Consider the following 17,339-nt stretch of genomic DNA (forward strand, 5'->3'; position numbering starts at 1 on the left):
AAATGAAACAGTAATTACAGATGTAATCATTTGTGAAATGATCAGTATGCTTTTTATAACGAGACGTATGGCTACCTTTAATATACTCGGACAATCGCCCTCTGTAGTCCGCCTCAAGTGGCTGGTGCGCCTGCGCGCTGGCAACAGTCTCGCTGTCTTTCAAAGTTGCTAGTAGCACCTTTGACGTGTGCGTCTTCTTTGTAATTGCGCCTTCGCGCTGCAATCTGTCGTTAGGCTACCTTTGGCGATGCCATATACACGCAAGGAAACCGTAGGTGCCATTTCAAAATAAAGAGCTGGCATATCTACGCACCCTTCAAATGAGGAAAAGAAAACAAACACTAGCAATCACTTTTGTTTGGTCTCAATATTTGTGCTTGTTCATTCTGTATTGTGCTTACCACGCATTGTGTGCCTATCTTTAGACGTATTTGGGTGTCACATAGGGCACCAGTACGGATATAAGTTTGTTGTCGGTCAGAACATTTGCATGAAGACACGGACAGAACATTTGCATGCTCCGTCCGTGTCGTTATGCGTGCGCTACCACAAAGTGAAGACTCGTAACGAAGATTAGCTTTACATATCATTTATTCGGCGCTGCAAAGTGTTGAACCATTTCAACTGCACTTTTGTTCGAAAGAACGTCTCAACACTTGAGTGCAATGAAGACTAATGAATTGAAATAATGATGGAATACAGCTCTACAATCCCAACCTATAATTAATGCAGAAGCTCTAGTCTTGCACAGAGACCCCGCTAAACAATTGCTTAGTTTTCGTGGCAGAGACTGCAGCATTCTGTTCAGCTAAGGGCAGACTTAGTGCATGTCAAGTCGTTCATGTCCATTGTTTTTGGTGAGCAATTTTTTACACCGGCTGAAGTGCCTTCAGTCGGTGTAACTTACGCGATGTCCGCTTGTCAACGTTCTGTTTTTGTCATTTATACTGTCCTTCCTGTTTTATTTGTTAGCAGGAATTACAATTTTTGTTCGCACGTTGCTAGAGGGAATTACTTCTTTATTGCTGTAGCATATAGGAAGCCTCCCCTACAAGGCGGGCACGGCAACAGCAACCTCTCTGCTTATCATATCAGCTCGGCGCGTTACCTCGCGCCGCAAAACGCAAATAGACACGCGCCAGGGTGAAAACCTCTGCACATTGCGCTTCCGTCCGATTGGCGAGCGGCCAAACACTTTCGCGCAATGGGTTCTGAGCTCGTGGCATTCTTCGACGTTCTCTTAGTTGCCGCGACATCAGCCTGCAGCGATTACACAAACCGTGACAGTACGTTAGAGGGATACTGACAGGATATTTCCGAGTCTTATTTAATACTTTCATTGAAGGTCCTGGATCTCCAAACCCCAGAAGAAAAACTGTCAAGCCTGACAGTATTTGTCAGTAAATACTGTTAAGCCTGTACTTCTGAAATAGAAGAAAGGTAAACCGAGGGCCCGAATTTTATTAGTCATATGATTAGAAGGCAACAAAGACACCAACGACAAGACTGACATTAGTGTCTTTGTTGGTTGGTTGGTTAAGATATGAATAAGTATATATGTATTTTATACTTCATTTCTTTTCTGTAAGTGATACTTCTCCGGATTGCTTGTTCCACATGCTACCAGCCCTATCAGTACTGAAGGACACGCGCTTTGTAGGATATGGCAGTTGCAAGTGTTTGCCATAAGTGTACCAACCCCTATTTATTTGCTGTTGGGAGGTCGCCCAGACAGTTATTACTTCGGGACCCCCACTTGTGTATTTATTCTTCATCTGCGTTTCATGCGCCATACTAATAGAATAAATAAGGAAGGTAAAATAATATGCATGCCAACCGGCTCCTTTTGACTATCATTCATACGTTCGATGATCACTGGAAATCAGACTCGCACGTTGCCTCCGATGCGCGAGCTACATTGCACACGTGACACGGGGTTAACGATCACCTGCAACGAAACGAATTACATAGAGGAGCTTCCACACATTTTTTTTGCGTTTGAGATATGAGCTGTAGCGTCGTTGAAAGCTCGCAAGAATAGCTGCTTTGAATACCGAAACAGAAAGAAACACCGCTTTTACCCACCCGTCTCCGGAAGTGACACACCAACTAGGAAGCGCAGCAATCGCCTTAACGACCGAAATGAGGCGGTTCCCGCGGCTGTCCATGATGCTCCTAAAGAGTCCCGGAGGCGGCCTGCTGGGACTTGCGTCATAGCGACAACCACCAGGCATAGGCGCCAATTACGCCCCCCCCCCCCCCTTGTTACCCAAATCATTCCTGTTACCCACATCATTAATGGTTTAAGTTGCCTCTACCTTTTCCCTTAAAACTTTAATGTGGCTGAAAGCTCATTGCATCATTGTTGACGCGGACGTGCATGGCTTTCATTCATACTTTCGCTTTATTTTTGAAAATGCTAACAATATCAAAACAAGCGCATTAGAAGCACCAACGGCGGCTACCTCATCCGTAGTTTTTCACTTCAACGTGCTATTTTATTTCCAGTGTGAACGCCATGCACGGACACATTATATTTCAATATGTACACAGGACAAGGTTTATGGTATTTTGAAAGAGAAAGAGGTAGCTAGCTAACAATTATTTCTAATGATATGGATAGCCTATGTTTAGAGAATGAATATGTTGCTGTATGTTCAACTCGCTACAAATTGCTTTGCGCGCTTTTTTACCCTGAAAAAGACCTGCAGACTTCAGTGACCCCTTCGGCAGAGTCTTTCTTTAACTGTGTGTGAAATGCACGTGAATGATGCACAACCTGATGCACAACCTGCGCACGTTGTACAGCTGCTGCCATGTAACGGTCACCTGGGCCCTGTCAAGCCGTTTTCACGGCTTTTAGCCCAGCGGACCTTCCAGCTTATTGTCTGGTAAATAAAGTTGAATTTGAATTTGATTTGTGTCTCAGCATTGCTTCTCTTTCCAGTAGGTAATGCTAGCGACTCACGCAAAAAAAAAACTTATAATAACTTACAACATTTATTGGGGATGGAAACACCGCAATGTGCATGCAGATTTCATAAATATATATAATTAACTGAGTAACCGAAGTGACGCCAAATCAGATTCCCTCGAAATCAGAATCAATAACAGTCATGCGCAGCAGAGCTTTTCCTAGGACCCAGAATTAAAAAAAAGAAAAAAAGATGCTGCAGTTTCCCCGCAAACGCGAAGCAGTATTAATGATAGCGAAGCATAAGAAAATTACATGAAGGAAGATACTGCCCGTATAAATCCGTGTAAGAGCCGCACCCCCAACTTGAAAGCAAATGTTTTTTTTAAATCAAACCGAGAAGCAATCGCGTCACCGCTGATTCCGATCGCGCTCCACTGCGAATTTTCCCGCGCAGCGTACTTTTGCCGCATCGCAACTATAAAAAAAGTCGGTTACAACTTAAGGAGACAGGAGAGGCGCCCCGCCCTGATCACTGAAGCGCAGCAGCCGATTGCCACCACGACTAAAGAAATAGCCCCGCTGACGCGACTCGGCCCAGCTCGAAGCGCGGGCTGCCATGTCCTCTGTCGGCGGGGTCACCGGCCGTCCGGCTCATGACGTCAGTCTAGAGTGCGCGCCCATTGGTGGATGCTCGTGTGCATCCGCCTTTGAGGGGCAAATGTCGCCGTCTTATAAAGTTGTACACGGCTACAGATGGCGAGAAGAGGCGATCGTGGAGGTTTACGGCGGATTTCATACTCGTAGTTGGAAAAATTAGATACAATGGCCCGGTCCCATGTAAGGCTCGTCAAAATTGCGGCAAAAAAGTGCGGCCCTCACACGCGTCTGTATGTTGGCTATATCGCCTATATGAATTGTAGTAACATTTACTTATTAATTAAAATAACAAACATCGTGCAATGCACCGACCATGCAAGCCTGTAAATATCTCGCTAGAAGACCACGAGCAGTACGTCGCTATCACAACGCTGACATTATGATGAACGCCGGCAGGGGGGCGAACGGTTCGTGTAGCCATGCGATTCATCGTGACTCTGAAAATTACATTCATCATCATCTGCATATCTTTATGTCCTCTACAGGACGGCCTCTGTGAGCAATCTCCAATTTGCCCCTGTATCTTAGGCTATGCGATCTGCAACACTTGGGCGCGGAAAAACAGCCTAAGAACGAAGACAGCGCGCATGAAGTTAGCAGCCATCCCTGGTCGCCCTTGATAATTGCACCCCCCAATGATTACCAACAATTGGATACGGCACGCGGGCCGCGTAAGCGTCAACCGCGCACAGTCATTTGCAGCTGCGGCAGGGCTACATGAGAAGACGCGTGCTCTCCTCCCCATGCGCGCATTTGATCATGTGGCCTCCAACTAAGCCGAATATTGAGCGCGTGGGAAGATAACGTCCATCAAGTGTTACGGCTCAGTGTTACGCGCTTTTGCTCGCACCCGTAGTGTATGGGTACGCTCACTCAAATGACTTTTGGACTTTATACGGAATATCCCGGCGACGGCGACAGCGAAAATTTGCCTGGAGTGTCGATACAATTGTGTCGCAATAAAAGTAGAAATAGAAAGCAGGCGTCGAGCTCACTTCGACCGCAGCTGCGGACGTTGCAATGTACACCGGCTACAAACATAGAATGAGCACCAACGACAAAACCAACAGTGGGCACCTCGCTTATCGGTACTTCGCCAGAACCCGTCTGACGCTTGAAAAGGAAGCGTATTTCCCACCGTATAAGCACCAGCGGAAGCATAACACTAGGCGCGCGGGAAGACAGCGCACGCGAAGGGACCAGCCATCTCGGATGGCCCAAGCTTGAACTCGGTGCAGATTAACTCCAAAATAAAGCGCGTGACCCGCGTACGTATGGCAGAGGCAGGAAAAGTAGGAGTTGAGGACCCGCGTGTTCTAGCTGCTGGGCGAAAGAAGACTCCACACCGCTATTAAGAAGGTTCCTCAGCTCACCTGTTTCCATCAGCGAGTGACATGTACCGCCAGAGGTACTACGAAGCACTTGACACTGTACTGTCTTCGTTAAACAGCAGGTATCCACCTGATATGTGGCGGTACGGTTAAAGTCCCACATTGAGCAGCTTGCCATAGGGAAGTTCTACGGTGACGACCATGAACCAGGACGCCTGATTTTGCATAGAGATATGCTGATTGACATTTTAAGCCAGCAAAGGTCGGCTTAAAATGTCACATACGAGGACGTCGTACACATGTTTACGGGGGGCAAGGGGGAACACCTGCGAGACGCTTTGCCGGAAATGGCTAAGCTAGAAAAAAATTGCGTTGGCCATTCCGGTCTTGTCGACCACATCCGAGAGGTCCTTTTCTTGCCTTCGGCGACTTAAAATGTACTTGTGGTCGACGACTGGACAAGCCCGTTTGAAGCATCTGGCAATATTGCACGCCCACAGAGAACTATCCCGCAAAATTCAATTTGAATAAGGTTGCCGACGACTTCATTTCCAGATCAAGTGCCCGAACTAACACTCTTTAAGTGATGGCGAAATCATCGCATCAGACAACGAACTGATGTCTTTATTAGGAGAGAGAAAGGCACCAACTTACAAGTCAAAGCAAACCAGCTGGCTTAGAAAACAACGCGAAAAGTTATACAAAGGAACGAAAATGATGTCCATAACAGCGAAAGCAGAGTGAGGGAATGTGGTATGAAAAGACGCGGGGTTTCCTCCATTTGTAAAATAACCTAATCTATCTGTGCATTTTTCTTATTAATTTGTATTTGGCGTATGCTGTATTTGCCGCTCAATAACACAAACCACGTTGTTCCTCTATTTGCTATCGAGTCCTTTCGCGCTTTTGAGATATCGCTGTCTTAAATATATATTTGTTAATATACTTATTTGGGCACCTGATGAGTTTCACTCTATAATCCTTTATTCTGCCCCCGGAAAATAAACGAAACCAGTGGCATAAGGTAAGCTTCGTCAAGTAATGGAACTACTGCGTCATGGGATGACATTATACTTATGCTAATAATTCGTCATAAGTTCTGTTCAGAAATTGTTATATATCGTTTAATTTTTATATATGTTATGTCTTATCTTCTCAATAACTGACCTTTCGTCAGGAAAAAAATTTCTTGATTGTATCTTTTGTATTAAAACATTTACAAGGCGTTACATGGCTTTTTTTTTTCATTATAGTGTATTTGTGCTACGTAATCCGCACAAAACAAATATAACTCCCTGCCGGGGTTAACTCAATCCGCTGGTCGCACGGCTCATCCGAGAAATGCCACTCTCTTGGTGCTACGAGGAGACTCAGGCTGTAAAACCTGAATTGTCTCCTGCTCTGAGGACTTGCAAATACTCATATAAGCTCGTCGCTTCAGTGAACACTCTTTCGAGATCACACGAAGTTTCCTGTGTAATTTTTATTACAGGAGATTTATAGATATATTGTGACGTAGCGTTAACACGACCTTTAATACGCCGCGAATACGCGGCGGACGGATCATACTCAAGGCACAGATCAGTGTCAAGATGAGTCCCTACAAGCGATGAAGACGCAGAAGCCGATATGATGATGAACATGTCAAGCCAACGAAGAAGTGACTGAGAAATGCCCACACTAAGCATACAGGGATAGGGTTCCGAAAGCTGGTCAGACCCAATCCCCCCCCCCCCCCCCTCCGGAAAAATTGAAACTTTCCGCCTATGCCAGGAGGTGCAGGCGTCATCTGCTTCGGAGCTTTTAAAGGCTGCTAACAAGAAAGCTTAACAATTGCCAGCCCTACAGTTTCTCTAAGTTTGCCTCAGTGATATGTAGTACTCATAGCACATTTAGGATTGCGGGTCGAAGTGTTCAACTGAATCTGTAATTAACTTGGCTCTTTTTTAAATAGGGAACAGAAATTCTCGCAGGATCTTTTTCCCACACGTTTCTTATGTAGTGTGGACATTTTTATACGCTTATTTTAGAATTTGTGAATATATTACCATGAAGTAGTTTTGTTCAACAAATATTCTTTTTGAAATACTTTAACCATTTTCAGATTATATATGCACTGGACGTTCTTTAACCAAAAGCAACGTAGTAGCTACGATGATTACGTTTATGAAATAATAAGCACAGTATTAAGCTATCCTTTAATAATACACTTTAAAAAACTGCGAATTTGGGCCGCCTGGTACATGTTCTATAAAAATCGAGGAACAGCGCAAGACACGGGAGATAAACGAACGAAGCGCTTTGTCCGTTTTCGTCGAATTTCCTCTGCCTTGCGCTATTACTTGATTTTTTTCCGGAAATTTCACTAAGCAATATAAGACTTCTAGAGACAATAAATTTTATTTGATTGTTCAGCTACAGGAAATGTTCCTTGGCATTTAACTCAACTTTAGACCAAACGTTTGCGAACTGCACAGAAAATGGTGCTTCTGTGTGCCCAAATTTCATATTAAAAATGCGATTTAACACTTCAGACGCGAACCAGTTAGCTTTAAACGGTCTTGCGTTATTCCTCGCTAATATTCAGATAACTTCATAAAACACCTCGTCTCACTTGTTCTTGGTGTGTTCTGATAGTTGTAAATAGAAAGTTGAGTCTCGTTTGTTTATTCTGTCGTTGACTATCTTACCCAGTACAGTAAAATACAGAACAAAGCAGGTGCGCTACATCGAGGCCCCTGAATTGTGTTTCTGGTATTGTATTAACCAGTCGCATCACAACAAAGCCGCCGGCGCCAGTTGACGCTCCTACAACTAACGCTTCCGGACACCTACACAATATACTTGATGCTCCGATGATGTTTTAAGTTTTAAAACAGAAGCAATTTCTCCCAAGTTCAAGTGTGACACACCCTTTAATAGCAGTTTCTGTACATTTATGCGTTTATGTATTGGTAAGCTCATTTTAATTATGCAATATAATTGCAAGCTTCCCTTAGTACAAGCAGGCCACGTTGCAATTTATAAATAGTAATAAATGGGCGGCTAAAGTGCACAAGTATCAGTACCTGAAAAGCGCGGACACTGAAGGGATGAAGAGGGGAAGGAAGTTCGCAACCCAGTACAGGGTAATTGAAAGTGTAAATAGACAACCAGGAGTCATCAGAACGGAAGTTCTCTTGTTTGATTGATGTTAAGTGTTGCCCTGACACTTATCGAAAGCTATCCTGGTGAATATATTACACGATACTGAAAGCAAGCTAATGGGCGTACAATTCTTCAATTCTTTGACGTCTCCCTTCTTATTGATTAGAATATAACCTTGGCATTCTTCCTAACGTAATACATCTAACGTAATACACCAAAAATGAGCTTCGTGGCCGCAGCGGGGCTCAAAATTGGGTGATGTATTATTTGACAATGTATACGTACAGTGTAGTCCACTATTGCGTACGGCGCGCGAGCGATCTGCCTTTTCTATGCTGGGCGACACCTGGTGGCAGTTACTGCGTCAAAGATATCGGGCTCAGAAGCATGCGCGTCCTAATAAATATGCACAACTGCTTTTCACGAGTTGCGACGTTGAAAAACGCCATTATTTACCCGAATCTGCACTCGACCTGGGGCCGCTTGCTGCACCGCAAATGCCATAGAATGAAGCGTATGGGCTCATGACGCGCGCCCGTCCTTTCGCAACGAATGATGTGCGCTCACAGACTATTCCAGATAACAAATGCGCTTACGAACATCACCTCTGGTTACAAGCAGCGCGTGCAATTCTGCATGTTTATTAGGGCACGCATGCTCCCGGGCAAACTTTATCGGGCCCAGCGACTGCCGCCAGGTGTCATCCCACAAAGCAAAGCCGGGTCACTATTTGTCCCCGTAGGTCACCCCGTAGGCCTCGTTTCAAAATTGATGCCAATAAATCATCATTTTCATCATCACCTAGCTTGGAAGTTAACCAAAGATCAGCAGGCTGGTTGCCTTTGGAAGCCTCCGGTTAGACAACACATAAGGCAGTGCAGGGTACCACAGGGTTGACCTCTTTTGAAGTCAGAGAAGTGCAGAGCAAAATTAGTTGCAAAAAAAGACTCGGGAGCATGGATCCAAACAAATGGGCGGCTAAACGGCACAAGTACCTGTACCTGAAAAGCGCGAACACAGAATGGAGGAAGAGGTGAAGGAAGTAGGCAACTAAGGACAGGGTAATCGAAAGTGTAAATAGACAACCAGTAGTCATCAGAAAGGAAGTGAGAGAAGCAGAGACAGCGAATTGGATGCAAAGAATGGAAGCAAAAAAGAACATGAGTTTTACAAGAATGGAAAGAAAGAAATTAGAAGGGAAAGTCTGTACGATAACACCAAGGGCAGTGCCTTGCTATTTGAAGCTCGAACTGGTTGCCTAAGGACGAAAACATATCGGAAGAAATATTCGGAACTAGATGAGGCATGCGTATGCTGACGAAAAAATCGAGAGATCACTCAGCATATCCTAATGGATTGCGAAGGGATCCACTCAGTGAGACATGTAGATAACGTGCGCCTTGCAGAGGCGCTTCGGGATTTTAAGTTGACGGAAGAATCAACCGGTCAGCGTTTAGAGTATTGATGGAAAAAAAGCAGGGAAAAGACTGATACGACGAGATCCGTTACAGGCATAGGTAATGATCCGAGGTAAGTAGGGCAGTTTTGAAAGAGAAAAAAATATTAAGATGCATACGAAATGCTAGAATGATAAACGTGTAATACATACCTGATTAAATCAAGCAGCATAGGTGACTGTTTTTCACCACCCCGTTTCAAAGGGGATGTCAATAAATCATCATCATCATCCTTAAGACATAAGTAGCGGTGCGAAGTAGATAAAAATTTTGAGGAAGAGAAAAAAAGGTTAGGATGTATACAAAAAGTGCATCATTACAGTTACAGAATGGATACCAAGAGAAGGGAAGCGCAGTCGAGGACGGTAGAAAACTAGGTGAGGTGATGAAGTTAGGAAATTTGCAGGCGCAAGGTGGAATCAGCTAGCGCAAGGCAGGGATAATTAGAGATCGCAGGGAGAGGCCTTCGTCCTGCACTGGACGTAAATATAGGCTGTTGATGATGATACAAAAAGTCAGAGCCCTTCCACCCTATGAAGAGGCAAGTCCACGAAGCTGGGGCTGTGGTGGGTTTCGCTATGTTGGGGTTTGGATATATTGGGGATTTTCTATGTTGAATTTGGCTACAAAATGTTAAACCGAGCGCTGCGCTACGTACTCGGGAAAGAGACTTCGGTGCCGGCTCCGAGTACCACAATGGGGTATTTTTTTAACACTTAGACGATGGCTATACAATGCCCGGCTCTGAAAGAACTGGCTCGGCGTCCACGGGTGACGGCTCTCCTAGCGCGTTCCTCACGCTTTTATACGACGTTACTAGACAAGAGTCCTTGACCAACAGGGAGAAGGAGCCAACAACGACAAGGAGCCAACCAGTCTCCTCGCTCTTGCAGCTGGAACCAATCGCGACAGCCGAAATGGACAGTCCACTAGGTGGACTCTTACAGAATACCCTCCCCCCAAAGCTCCGTATATATTACCAAAGCTTTAACTCCTCCGTTGACCTACTTTTTTCGTAGACAGACGGAAGAGAGCCGGCGGCACAGGCGGGCGAGGCTGCAGACTGCCTATATCTCCCCCGCCGTCAGGCCGCCGCGCCGAGCCCTTCTCGCCTTCCTTCAATTTATCAGCAGCCCTGTCAATAGTAGCAGTAGTAGTAGAGGTTGAGGAAAAGAGGAAATATGCATGTTTCTGCAGACCTTATGGGGAGCACGGCTCAGCATCTGAGGAGTGGGGAAAGGGGGATAGAAAGTAGGAAAAGTGGAAGAAGGGGAGGGAGAGGGTAGTCGTTATTGTCTCGGGTAGGGTGTCCTTAGAGTCGGTCAGCTAGCATTGAATCGTCAAGGTAGCAGAATACGACCTTGAATACCCTGCTGGAACTGCGGCCTGGGAAGAGCAGCCCTGTCAATAAACGCACGCGGGGCAGTCGGAGGAGCGAGGGAAAGAACGCGTGTCAGCAGCCGAGGCTCAGGGACGCAGAAAAAGAGCGCCGCCGGCCTAGCCTCGCTAGCCTCTAGCAGAGTTCAATTCTAGTCGGGCGCAGCTTCCAGCAGGCTTGCCACGCTAGCCTCGCAGCCGGGCCCAACTCTACTCAGGAGGGAACGCGACATAAAAAAAAAGTTGTCGCAGTTTCACCTGAAAGGCGAAGCATCAATTGCGATAGCAAATTTGTAGCGAGCTATACGGAGTAATACTAATAGCTTGATCAGCTGTATAAACTTGGACATGCAGCAGCACCGGCAACACGCAGAACTAATGTCGACGCTGTCGGCGTTTTGCCAGCGTTCACACAAAATGCGTGCGGCGTTGCTGACTGTTGCCGGAGCCTCTGATATAAATAGGCACTGGGTGCCGCAGCTAAACGTCACCTCCCTTTCCTCCCCCTCCCCCCCCCCCGGCCTTTCGCGCGTCGGAAGAAGGCGCGTTTGCTCTACATATATGGTGATTGTAAAGGAGGAAAGAGACGCCTACTTCTGCAGCCCTTAAGGAAGCACGGCGCAGAACGCGCGTTTGTTCTCCGCCGTGGGTTCACTCCCCGTGAAAGAGCGCGTCCCTCGCGCCCTTTCACTCGCACATACAGCGTTCGGCGGCGCGCGGCGACGATTTCATCTCCATTGACGTCATACGGAACCTCACGGCAACGGCGACGGCGACGACGACGGCGACGCCGACGGCAGAAATATGCTTTGGACTGTCCATGTAATTGCTATCGCAATAAAAGGTCGACTGGCGCAAGAAACTGGAGATAACGGGGGTTCAGCCGGCCGGGAGGGAGAAGGGGCCGTTCACTCAAAAAGACGACGACGCTTGAGCCAATGCTGATGATGATACTTTTTTTCTACACGCGGACACGATCCTAAGCGACCCAGCCCTTCGCAGCTTCGCTGTCAAATTGTAGAATGCATATAAGCATACCCGATTAGCTCAAGCTGGCTTGGTGACTATTTGTAGCCGTCCATTTCAATGAGGATCCCAATAAATCATCATCATCAGCGGCCGCTCGCACGCTCTACACAGCGGTGGACGGCATTGTACTGGCTACTTGACCATTCCATCGAAGTTCCTTATGCCGCAGATTTCGGTTTTTGAATACGATTCGCATTCATTGTCTACTTTAGGCACCTTGAATCTATCTAGCTACCTAGCTAGCCAGACTCTTACACCGACCCAGGGGCCCAAGTTGTATATCCGTCGTGGTTCCTGGTGGCTATGGTGTAGGGCTACTAAGCACGAGGTCTCGGGATCGAATCCCAGCCAATGGGGCGGAATTTCAATGGGGGTTGAATGCGAAAACACCCGTGTACTTGGATTTAGGTGCATGTTAAAGAAGCCCAGGTGGCCCAGATGCCTCATAATCAGACCGTAGTTTTCGCACGTAAACCCCATAATTTTGTAGCGAGATTGGCCGCATTCTCGCTGTTTCGCTGTGGTCGGTGGCCGCACCGCGAGCTGAGCCGTTGCCTAGCAACCGCCGCGGCGTTAGCCGGCGGCGTTGCCAGCAAACGGCGTTGCATCGTATATATAGAAGGGGCGGCTCGGTCGGATTCGTCGGCAGATATGGAAAGTTAGTCGGAGAGACTGAATAAAGCCAGGCTTCGTCGTCGGATCGAAACCAAGAGGAGGCAGCGATCCTAGGAGACGGACGAAGAACGAGCCGCACGCCTCGAGAACCGTCGTTAAGTACGAAGCGGCCAGGCGGGTGCATTCAGATGAGGAGGGTTGGTCGTTTGGTTCGGCCTCTCGTGCCAGGGCCGTGGATCAATGACGGAATGAAACACCAAGCTAAACAGTAACATTAACCGTACCTCTCGCTACGCACACCCAGGCATAACTGAGTTAAGCCACAACTAAACTTTTTTAACCCAAGTTGTCTACCAGCTTGACCACTATAGGTACGTGCTTGTGGTCGTGATGTCGTCGTGGTCATTCCATTGTCATCATTTCAGCTTCGTCATGTGCCTCTCATGTTTTCGTCGTCACTCAGTCGTCGTCATCCCATTGTCGTCATGCCGTCGTCGTCACGTTGTCATACCATCTTCATCATATCATAAGCATCGTTCAATTTTTGTTATGCCGTCATCGTCATATCACCTACATCGTTCCACTTGAATCATTCCTTAATTGTTTCATCGACGTCATTCCTTCACCACTTCAATGTAATCATGCTGTCGCATTGCATTCATTGTCATACCGTCGTCGTGATGCCGCCGTGGTCCTTCCATTGTCACCATTTAGGTTCATCGTCGTTAGACAGTCGTCGGCAGGCTGTCAGCACACTATCGCCATCATTTTAGAAACATCCTCCAATTGTCTTGTAGTCGTCATACCACCTTCGTCGTTCTATCGGCGTCGTTGCTGATTTGCCGTTCCAAAAACTTGTGTGTTCTAACCCAGTATAGCGCACCCAGGATCTCTGCCATGGGGGGGGGGGGGGGGGGTTGAATTCTTGTGGGGGGGAGCAAGCACTTTGCATAGTATGCAATTTCATTGCTTTAGCCCGAGGAATCCAACCGAAAATAAAATGAATTATAATAATAATAATATGATGAAACCAAGGGTGATGATGACGGTTATTTCTTCAGCGTTTTACTCAAAGTAATTGAAGAGTGAATGAATAAATACAAGACAGTGATAGAGTGTTTTTGTTATTCACGAAAATTGCACCTCAAGCCGCGTCCTGCATTGTAATGACAATGTGAACGGAGCACTGAAGGTACACGTTGGACTGGTAGGGCTGGACGCGGGGGGGGGGGGGGGGGGGGGCACCACAGCCGAAACCCAACCCCCCCGCCCCCCGTGGTTGCGCCACTGTTCTAACCCTCGGCGCGCGGGCCGCGCATGCGCTGTCGATACCATGGCAGGACGACGGCGGCCACACAGACCGCGCGTACTCGCGTCGACTGTCCGTCTATTAGCTATCGGAATTAAACCAAATATGAAGGAGAGGACGAAACATTGGCACCAAGCTTAGTCTAAATAACGCCTCTGTTGCTAAAAGAGGATGCATCACTATTGGCTCTCTAACTAGGATTATTACTATCCTACTCAGGCGGGGACTAGCCGATGCTTTCGCGGTAATGGATTACTATTGTCGTTGCAATTTCTTTCTTTGAGAATAACTGGTCGCGTTTTTTATTGTTTTATTAATTGCAATGCGTTCAGCAGGCATCACAGTGAAGCACCCGAGCTAGCTCAAAGTACTTAGGTTTGTACCGTTGAAGCAGGAAAGAGACAGTACAAGTTTTCGCCTTCGTTTTTTGACATGCCACGTCTGCAGGGAAATAAAAGAAACGCCACTGCTAGAATTTATTAGAGAAATGGGATAAAGACGGTGAAGGCAAGTATTGCCTCAATTAGCAGTAATTAACACCTATTTACGCTTTCGAATGCTTCCGTCTCTCATTGCCCATTATCACGGTGGCTAGCTCACTCAACCGCCTTTGGGAGTTGGAATTATTGTCGGGCAATTTCACTTTACATAAATCGAAACCATGTGCGCAGCGCAAACTGAGAAGCTTTGACATTACTAAACCTTGCCCTACATCTTAGTAAACGAGCAAATTTATTTACTTAATTAGGTAGGTAGCTCCGTAGTTAGGTAGTTAGTTAAATAGTTAACATTACTGCTTCCCTCCGAAGGCACTACATTTGAGGGGCGGCAGCTACATAAATTCCTCGGTGCACCGAAGAATAAAAAAATTATGAACAGGCCACGTCGACCTTCAGCCGCGTACAATGAATCACCCTATTATTTTGTATTCTTAATTTGCTACCATTTTCAGATATATGTGCTTCGCCTGGGTATTTCATTCTTCGTATCTTTGAAAGGGAAACAATTTCATTTATATTGTTCAGCCTAATAGACTTAAGGGGAAGTTTAGTTCCAGGCCAACGCCGATTTCTCTATCAAAATATATGAAACGCAGAAATGTTCTGTTTATGCACCCGCTGAACTGATTTAAATTAAGTTTGTTGCTAACAAGGACGTTAAATTCTGCACACTGTAAGAAATAACGTTTTTATGTAAGGGCCTCAAGATTTTACTAAAATTGACAAACGTAGTTCAATTGCCAAAAAATAGAATAGAAATTTAAAATTCGTAACTGTCCACCATGAACGGGCTCTCAGTTTTGTAAACAGCTTTGGTTCGAGTATCTGAAATGGACAAGTCTGATACAAATTTACAGCTTACGTTATATTTTAGTCTTTTACGAGATTTTTCAAAAAGTCGTACTCACAAATTAACGGTATATTTAAGAGTGGTGTCTAATCCATCAATTATGTGTGCTTTAAATGTCTCAATATGTGCAATTTACTGAAACTTGCTATCGTTTTTTATTGTTGAGTTACAAATTTGTAAACTAGATACTTCAGTCTTTGGAAATCACACAATCTTTATTTTTTTTAATTTTTATTTTAGGAACGGATGGCCTAAATAAAAAAAAGCATGAACATTTAACGCAGAGCTTGGAATGTATGTGAAACGAAGCTTTCGTGAAGCGTTGAACGAAATGCTATACATTTCCTTGCTTCATATCTGCATCTATGGTATAAACGAAACTGGAGCGCACCCGAGCGGTGTAATGTGATAACTCTCATATTGCATTACTTTATTTACTCTTAATTATTTGAAATTTACAAACCGTTTCTCTGCCAATCCCGCATTATTGGTAGAGTAAGGTAATCATCGTGACAATCAACACGCGGCAATTACCTCAAAGATCTAGCTCGCCTTGGCATGGTAGAAGAACACGTGCGATTACAATGAACCGAAGAAAAAATTGTGGCATAATGATTAAATCATTGGGCTTCTACGCGGCATGTCAAAGGTTCGTTGAGCTATTCGGCAAGACAGCAACAGTAGTCGCAGGCAGGCAAATGCAGGAGTGTTCGCCAATAGAGATTTGATTTAAATATCCACATCCTACAGTCAGTAGATTTTAACATTTTCCTTCAGAAGCAAGAACGTCATCAAACTCGGTGCAGTGGATGCCAGAAAAAACATTTCGCGGGTTCCATATAATTAGATAAGAGCCCCTGAGTTAAAGCTTCCTCTTATATTACAATCACTGGTTTTTTAAACGCATTTCGGAGTCATATTTATTCGGCAGTTAGCAAGTTTCAGCGTTTATACTTTCCCTGTGTAACTAATACTTTAGCGCTCGGCTGAAGGGAACAGTCCACTTTGCCGCTTTCCGCTATTAATATATGCTTTTTAGCTTCACTTTCGTCTGGATTATGGGCACAAGAACGTGTCGTGGTTTCTTCGTATTTATGCGGAGAGCGACCGCGGCAAGCTTACGTTTGTAATGTAGGCACTTTAGTTTTCGCAGGTGATTGAAGATTCTTCGCTTTCGCTAAAGTAGCGATAGCGCAAATTTCAGTTCCGACGTCCAGACATTTAATGTATACTGCCATCGCGCCGCAAGCGTTTTGAGACACAAAGCAACAGGTTCATTCGAGTGATCGTAACATTGTGATGGTCGAGCGTTCTGCGTACGCCTGCCGATGCAAACTACTCTGCTCGAAAATGTACAATGAATTCGCAGTTGAGAAAGCTGCAGCGCTGTTTCGTTGCAATGATGTCTTTCGTCGCTTACCCACAGACAGCTAGCTATTAATGCACGCTCGCACTTGCGAAATTGTTTTAGCCTTTTTAATTCCTTGTAACGCCGCATACGTATTTATGCTGCTACGATGGAAATCCAGTGAATAGGAGCATAGGCCAGGAACCATAAATTTCATGGGTTATTCAACGCCACACGCAATAAGCACTCTTCCCTAAAACTCGTTCATCTGGTTTGACGAGAAGCTCTTCAATTCACGGCGCTCAAGGTGGTGAGAGGCCGTGTTCTCTTCGGCGAACGGGTTAAGGTTGCCGCGTGCTTCCGTGTCCAGATGCAGCTTCAGGCGCGATTGCGGTGTCGCTTTCACTGCGGGATGCTGACGTTCGCCTGATTACGTCTGAGACAAGCGGCGTCGCGATAGCGTGACGCGAGCACTGTTTGCTGATTCTGTACGTCGACTGTGAAAGCGGCGAGCAGCGCGCGCCTTTTGCCTTCAGGAAAGGTGACGTCACTATAGAGCTGGAACGTGCCCAAACTTTCTCTCGTCTGAATAGAGGGGGGAAGCCGCCTCGGTGTTGCTCACGGCACCTGTCTGTCGGAGCTGACTCTGTGCGAGGGAATACCCCCGACGAACGCCCGCCTTTTGTTTCGCCTTGCGCTGCCATTTGCGTCAGGAGAAACACCATAACGGTGAGCTTCGCTTTGAAGGACACTCTCATCTCTTATGAGTAGGGAAAGGTAGGATTACGGACGCGGAAAGTGA

At 46.0% G+C, this 17,339-nt stretch overlaps 1 protein-coding gene across 5 annotated transcripts in view; it reads left to right on the forward strand.

Moving 5' to 3' along the window:
• LOC119450883 (probable D-lactate dehydrogenase, mitochondrial) overlaps window positions 1-17,339 on the forward strand; it is a 463,244-nt gene that overhangs the window by 22,803 nt on the left and 423,102 nt on the right. For 4 of the 5 annotated variants that reach the window (XR_007466574.1, XR_007466573.1, XM_049666301.1 and 1 more), the window contains exon 1: window positions 17,124-17,266. The exons of the other annotated variant lie outside the window; for it this stretch is intronic. The gene's annotated coding sequence lies outside the window, so the exon portion shown is untranslated. Of the gene's footprint in view, window positions 1-17,123; window positions 17,267-17,339 lie in introns of those variants that run through there. 5 annotated transcript variants of the gene reach the window in all.

This window comes from Dermacentor silvarum, chromosome 4 (assembly GCF_013339745.2).
Source record: "Dermacentor silvarum isolate Dsil-2018 chromosome 4, BIME_Dsil_1.4, whole genome shotgun sequence".
Taxonomy (NCBI): domain Eukaryota; kingdom Metazoa; phylum Arthropoda; class Arachnida; order Ixodida; family Ixodidae; genus Dermacentor; species Dermacentor silvarum.